We start from the raw sequence: 7,895 nt of genomic DNA on the forward strand, positions 1-7,895 counted from the left end.
TATCTTTGGTGAAATACTAAAAATGATTAATTACATTAAATCTCAACATGTCTTGAATACATGTCTTCTTAAAATTTCGCATGCCACATTGGGGTGTATGCATAAAGAACTTCTGCTTATACTAGAAGAATTGTTTGTTGTGAGCCAAACTAGTTGATTTTTCATGGAATGCCAATTTTGCTGGAAAGAATGTTAGATAAACCATGTTTAAGCTAACAGATAAACTATTGGGCATTTAGCCAACTGTCTCAGTCCATTTGTGCTGGTGTAACAAAATACCTTAGACTTAATAATTTATAGATAACACAAATTTATTTACTCATGGTTCTGGAGGCTGAGAAGTAAAAAATGAAGGCACTCACAGGTTTGGTTTCTGATGGAGGCCCTGGTCTTTGCTTCTAAGATCGTGACTGAAACACAATGGTGGAAGAAATAGGAGGACAAAAGGGGCTGAATGGTATGTCTTTACATGATGGAAGAGCAGAAGAGAGCAAACCCACTCCCTTAAGCCCTTTTTAAGAGTCCTAATCCTATCTATGAAAGCTCTGCCCTTATGACTTAATCACCTCCTAAAGTTTTGTGAAAGGTGTTAGAATAAAAATGAAGTCACTAATGTTTAAAAAAAAACACCCAACAAACATATCTGGGGAAGGCTAAAAAGAGAAGGTTCTCATGCTTGTATGCCTGATAACAAAACTATCACAATGGACTCTGCAAAAACCACAGCCTTGCATAAAGAGCATCCCAACTTTACACAAAAAGTACTTCTGCATGGCTATCTGTGTAGCAATGTTCTGTCCAACCTCAGAAATGTGTCACTCTTGTTATTAACCTTTGTAACCAAAAATAATCATTTTGAAAACAACTAGGACTCCTTGTCACCGTTCCTTTCAAACCTTCATCTTCCTTTAGTTCCCCTAATATGCACATAGTTTACTACAGCATGTGTATTCCCATTGCTATACACTACTCCAGAATAAATATCTTTCTCTTTTAGAGAGCCTCTCTCTGTTTATCATTTAGGGTGATATCAATGGTGTCATAAGTGGGACCTTTAGCAAGCTCACTATCAGAAGAAGTCAATGATTCTTGAAACAAGTGTGCAGTACTCACTTGAGTTCCTTGGGTTCTCTGCCTCCACAGTTCACCTTTTCTGCCTTGATGAGTCTTATCTCAGGCTGAACTTCCCTGTTTTAGAAGATTTTTCATTTCATTTGCATACTGGTTTGGTTATAAAGCTCCCTTAAAAGAAACACCTTACACTCCTTCTGGGATGATAAAGTACTTTTTCTTTTCTGATCAATCCTTTCTGAAACCAAGACAGTGTCTTTTGGGTTAAGTACTCTGTTTTCTACAGAATTTACATTCTGTCTGTGAGGCATGTCTTTTTTGGTGAATTAACTTTTGGTCTGCATGCCTAGATTAATATTTTGTTTGATCTGCATGCCTGAGTTAAAATTTTTCTAATCCTCTTCTCTTGGATTCATTGTGGTTACATATGCCTGATTTGACTCTTTTCTCTTATTCATTTCTTAAAATCTTCTGAGAACAAAATAAACATTTAAAATGGTAGGTATGAGACAGTTAGTTAATTAAAAGCCACTAGGGTAGTTGCCACCATCTAAAACATGGATCTAAACTGCTGAGATTTCTTGAAAAGATTTATAAGATTTTCTTTTCTCTTGAGAGGTGTATTAGTCTGTTCTCAAGCTGCTATGAAGAAACACCCAAAGCTGGGCAATTTATACAGAAAAGTAGTTTAATTGACTCACAGTTCCACAGGGCTGGGGAGGCCTCAGGAAACTTACAATCATGGCAGAAGAGGAAGCAACATGTAATTTCTTCACATGGTGGAAGGAAGGAGACATGCCCAGCAAAGGGGTGAAAAGTCCCTTATAAAACCATCAGATCTTGTGAGAATTCACTCACTATCATGAGAACAGCATGGAGAAAACCACCCCCATGATTCAATTACCTGCTACTGGGTCCCTCTCACCACATGTGGGGATTACGAGAACTAGAATTCAAGATGAGATTTGGGTGGGGACATAGCCAAACCATGTTATTCCACCCTTTACCCCTCCCATATCGCATGTCCTCACATTTCAAAACACAATCATGCCTTTCCAACAGTCCCCCAAAGTCTTAACTCATTCTAGCATTAACCTAAACGTCCAAAACCAAACAGTCATCTGAGAAAAGGCAAGTCCCTTTTGCTTTTGAGCCTGTAAAATCAAAACCAAGTTAGTTAATTCCTGGATACAATAAAACAGGCTTTGGGTAAATACACCCATTCCAAATAGGAGAAATTGGCCAAAACAAAGGGGCTACAGGTCCCATGCAAGACTGAAATCTAACAGGGCAGTCATTAAAACTTAAAGTTCCAACATGATCTCCTTTGACTCCATGTCTCATAGCCAGGCTATCCTAATGCAAGAGGTAGGCTCCCATGGCCTTGAGAAGCTCTGCCTCTGTGGCTGTGCAGGGTACATCCTCCCTCCCAGCTGCTATCATGGCTGGTGTTTAGTGTTTGTGGCTTTTCCAGGTGCATGGTGCAAGCTGTTGGTGAATCTACCATTCTGAGTCTGGAGGACAGTGGCCCTCTTCTCACAGCTCCACTAGGCAGTGTTCCAGTGGGGACTCTGTGTGGGGCCACTGAACCCACATTTCCCTTCTGCACTGCCCTAGCAGAGGTTCTCCATGAGAGCCCTGCTTCTGCAGCAAACTTCTGCCTGGACATCCAGGCATTTCCATACATCCTCTGAAATGTAGGTGGAGGCTCCTAAACATTAATTCTTGACTTCTGTGCACCCACAGGCTCAACATCATGTGGAAGCTGCCAAAGCTTGAGGCTTGCAACCTCTGAAGCCGTGGCCTGAGCTGTACCTTGGCCCCTTTTAGCCATGGCTGGAGCATCTGGGACTCGGGGCACCAAGGCCCTAGGCTGCACATAGCAGGGTGGCCCTGGACTCAGCCCATGAAACCATTTTTTTTCCTCCTCATAAATAATGAGGAATGGGATCCTCATTATTCATGCAAATTTTTACAGCTGGCTTTAATTTCTCTCCAGACAATGTCTTTTTTCTTTTATATTGCATTGTCAGGCTGCAAATTTTCCAAACTTTTATGCTCTGTTTCCTCTTGAATACTTTGCTGCTTAGAAATTTCTTCTGCCAGATACCCTAAATCATCTCTCTCAAGTTCAGATTTCCACAAATCTCTAGGGCAAGAGCAAAATGCTACCAGTCTGTTTGCTACCACATAACAAGAGTCACCTTTGCTCCAGTTCCCAACAAGTTCTTCATCTCCATCTGAGACCACCTCAGCCTGAACTTCATTGTCCATATCACTATCAGCCTTTTGGTCAAAGCCATTTAACAAGTCTCTAGGAAATTCCAAACTTTCTCACATTTTCCTGTCTTCTTCCGAGCCGTCCAAACTGTTCCAACCTCTGTCTGTTACCCAGTTCCAAAGTTGCTTTGACATTTTTGGGTATCTTTATAGAGCATCCCACTCTCTGCAGCACTAACTTACTGTATTAGTCCGTTCTCATGCTACTAATAAAGACATACCCAAGACTGGGTAATTTATAAAGCAAAGAGGTTTAATTGATTCACAGTTCAACATGGCTGGGGAGGCCTCAGGAAACTCAGAATCATAGTGGAAGGGGAAGAAAACACATCATTCTTTGCATGATGGCAGGAAGGAGAATGAGAGCCGAGCAAAGGGGGAAGCTCCTTATAAAATGATCAGATCTCATGAGAACTTATTATCACGAGAAGAGCATCAGGAAAACCACTCCCATGATTCAATTACCTCCTACCATGTCCTCCCATCACATGTGGGGATTATGGGAGCTACAATTCAAGATGAGATTATCATTATCTAATTAACCTATCAAGAGACTAATAAGAAATGGTATGGGATTTTCAAACATTAAGGCATGCCAGATTTTTTAGGACTCCAGCTGGCTGTATATGATGGCCTGTTCTTGTGCATATTTTAAAACTGATGGGCAAAATCACATCAAAAAAAATTCAGAGCTCAGCGATCGCCATTCAAACTCAAAAAAAAACCCTGCAACTATAGACTTAATATGTATAGCCTTCTAAGTTCTTTGTCTACCTCTATTTTTTTACCTATCTACTTTGAATATGTTGACTTTTCTAATGGTGTTGAGATAAAACTCACTGCTTATGGTACTCCAGCCAAGATAAAATAAAAGTCTTAAATGGCTTTCAAATTAATGCTTTACAAATTACAAAAGTTCCATGGTAACCAACAACTTAGACACCTTTAAGAAATATAAATTTAGGTTTGCTTGACTAAGAATTGCTTAGGATGATGGCTAATGAAAAAGAACTAGATAAATGTTTATAAAAGTTAGGGTCTCAGATCAAACTAGTCAAATATTGAAGTCAGTGCAATAATATAAGGTATAAAAATATCTATATGACATAAAAATTTATGTGTGCCATGCAGGAGCCAAAAGGAAAAAACCAGAAAACAAACAAAAACTACTACAAACTTTTCCCTCACTTACCACAAAAACTGCATTACCCAAAGTCTTGGTCCACAGACTTCATTAGATTACCTTTAAGGACAAATAAAGTTTAGCCATGTGATGCCCAGTGGCACATGTCTATAATCCCAGCACTTTGGGAGGCCAAGGTTGGTGGATCACTCGAGGTCAGGAGTTCAAGGACAGTCTGGCCAACATGTTGAAACCTCATCTCTACTAAAAATACAAAAATTAGCTGGATGTGGTGGCATGTGCCTGTAATCCCAGCTACTGGGGAGGCTGTCAGGAGAATCACTTGAACCTGGAAGACGAAGGTTACAGTGAGCCAGGATTGTGCCACTGCACTGTAGCCTAGGTGACAGAGCCAGGCTCTATCTCAACCAATCAATCAATCAATAAACTTAAGCATGTGAGCAAATCCCAATTTTATCAGAAATATAACTTGGATCCAATTGTCTTTTATAAACTGGTGAGTTTATATTACTATATTATGACAAAAATTCTGAAAGGAAAGTCATAAGATCTTTCTGTGTGTGTATATGTTTAAGTGTGTTCATGCATATGTACATGTATTATATTGTATGTTGTTTCTATATGATAAAATCTGGTATAGTCAGCCAAAAAGGCCTTAAGAAATTTTCTTCAGATTGGCTTAAATAATTGAGCACCCATACAGAATGTAAGATGTATAGTAATTAACCCAAATGATTTTTAATTCATGCGACTTAAGTAAATCTATAATAAATGACTGGTTTAAAAGTTATTGGTAAAATAAAAATAGGTCTGTGAGAACCTCATGTGACTGTGAAGCATCACTTGAGTCATGTGTCTGGAACACTACTTGGCACAGACTAGGCATCTTCGAAATCTTTACTAAGACAGAGTCCTCACATAGCTGCAAGAAACTTAGCCAACTTCATTTCTAAACAAAAAGTGCCATCTGAGAGGCACTGGAAGAACAGGCACAGGGTGCTCAGCTCTGGGATAATAGCATTGAATGACCTTATTTGGACAACGTTCTGTGTTTACCTAAGTTCTCAGGCAACACGGGCTGAAGTATGGACGTTGAAGGGATCCAGAATAAGCCATTGTGTCATTAATTATTTTGGCCTTGAAGGCATTTGAGTTCCTGAAATCTCTTATCTGTCTAAAAGCAGAACCTACCAACAAAAAACCCAGCTGCCATGAATCCCCTCCCTGAGAATGACTTAGATGGAGATGAGAAATTGGGCCACACCCAAATAGACATTGTCACCAAACTACCATATCTCCCATCTATTCTCCTAAGGCCCCTTTTATCTTTCAAAAAAATCATTTGTTTTTTCGTAAGTGCCCTTTCCCCAAACCCTTTCTAAGAAGTTATTGGTTCTCCCAGCAGTGTCCTCTCATCCTCTCATCCCCAATTAAGATGGTTTTTAAGGGCTGGGCACGGTGGCTCACATCTGAATTCCAGGACTTTAGGAGGCTGAGATGGGTGGATTGGTTGAGCTAAGGAGTTTGAGACCAGCCTGGGCAACATAGTGAAACTTTGTCTCTACAAAAAATACAAAAATTAGCTGGCTGTGGTGGCGTGCACCTGTAGTCTCAGCTACTTGGGAGGCTGAGGTGGGTGAATCACTTGAGCCCAAGATTGCACCACTGTACTCCAGGCTGGGTGACAGAGTGAGAGCCTATCTCAAAAATAAATAAATAAAAGGTGATGGATTACTTCCAAATTCCAGCCTCTCCTTGACTCACATTTCCTTGTGAATTCCCATGCCTACCAACATAATTAAATATTTCTTTTTCTTGCTAATCTGTCCTTTATCAGTTTAATTTGCAGGCCTCCAAGGAAAAAATCTAAAACGGTAGAGGAACCATTTTTCATCTCTGACAGAATAAAGGGGCATGATGTTTGAAGCTCACTTTCAAATGATTCAGAGAGAAAGAGATAATAGAGCAAATGTGGCAAAACATTAACAACTGTTGAATCTGGACAAAGGCTATAAGGAAGTTCTTTGTACTGTTCTTGAAACTTTTATTTGAAATTATTTCAAAATAAAATTATTTTTAAAAGAAAAATAGAAATGTCTTCAGAATTGTCAGCATACATTTTTGCCTGGATTTACTGGTCAGTCAATTTTATATTTTTCTGTTAGATGTCTTAAGATGTCAGGGTTTGACACAAAGGTAATAAAACCATTAACCTAGCCCACAACAGAATGATTTTTGTTTGTGTAAATCTTTGATACATAAGACTAATTTAATATTGTTCGTTTAAGAAAAAAACTGTATCTTTTAAATTATTGACAAAATGCCCATATATTTAACTTTAAGTTTCTTACTTAGATTAACAAGTGATTTTATAGGCTATAAAACTGGTTAATAGCAAATAACTTGAAATGATAACTATCTTTGTCTAATATCTCAGTTTTCATATGTAATCTAGGTAAGCTGTTAAAATCAATCAAATTTGATAAATGTAAATGGGACAAATGCCTATAGCTTTTAATATAATTTAAAATACTAAAATTATGTTAAATTAAATAATAGATACTCATTAACTGCCTGGGTCATTTCCAAATCAGATAAAAATAACTAAAATGAATTACTGTACATCAATATATGGCTTCTTATAGTTTATAAAAAGATTAAATATATTTGCATCTATTAATACATATAAAAATTATGCTATGGGAAAACATGTTTTTAAAAATTATGAAATGGTTCTCATCTATAAGATACTACATGACAAATAGTTCTAAATTGCTTGCTAAAAATTAAGGTTCCTAAGTGTTACAGTTCTAATTAATATATAAAACTCTATAAAAATATATCCCAAAAGATGTTTTTGATTACAAACACTATAAGAAGGGCTTAGAATATGTTCTTTATTGAAAAAAATAATTATTTTTCAAATCTGGAGGTTATTTAAAAGTTGTTTCAAAATATGGATTTTTTTAAAAAAAGAAACAAAATAGGAACCAGTAAGTGGAAAAGATGTGAAGAAAATTATGGATATAAAGATGCATTTTTGGTATGGAATGTTAAAAAGAAAAGAAAATCATTTTATAGGAGAAGGAAATTTGGCATGATACATTTTTCTCGTAATATCAAATGATTGGTTATTTTAAAAAAGAGGAAACATGGGATAAAGCAGAAATCCCAAGCATGTTATTAGTGGTCTGAGTAAGTCATAAAAAGATTCATGAAGGAAACTTTGTGAAAGAAATTGTGTGTGTGATTAAGTTGACTATAATTATAAGGGAATCATGTCTTTTTTTCCCATTTATTTATTTTATTGCATTTTAGGTTTTGGGGTACATGTGAAGAACATGCAAGATTGTTGCATAGGAACACACGTGGCAGTGTGATTTGCTGCCTTCCTCCCCAT

Source organism: Cebus imitator, unplaced genomic scaffold (assembly GCF_001604975.1).
Source record: "Cebus imitator isolate Cc_AM_T3 unplaced genomic scaffold, Cebus_imitator-1.0 Scaffold6, whole genome shotgun sequence".
NCBI classification, from domain to species: domain Eukaryota; kingdom Metazoa; phylum Chordata; class Mammalia; order Primates; family Cebidae; genus Cebus; species Cebus imitator.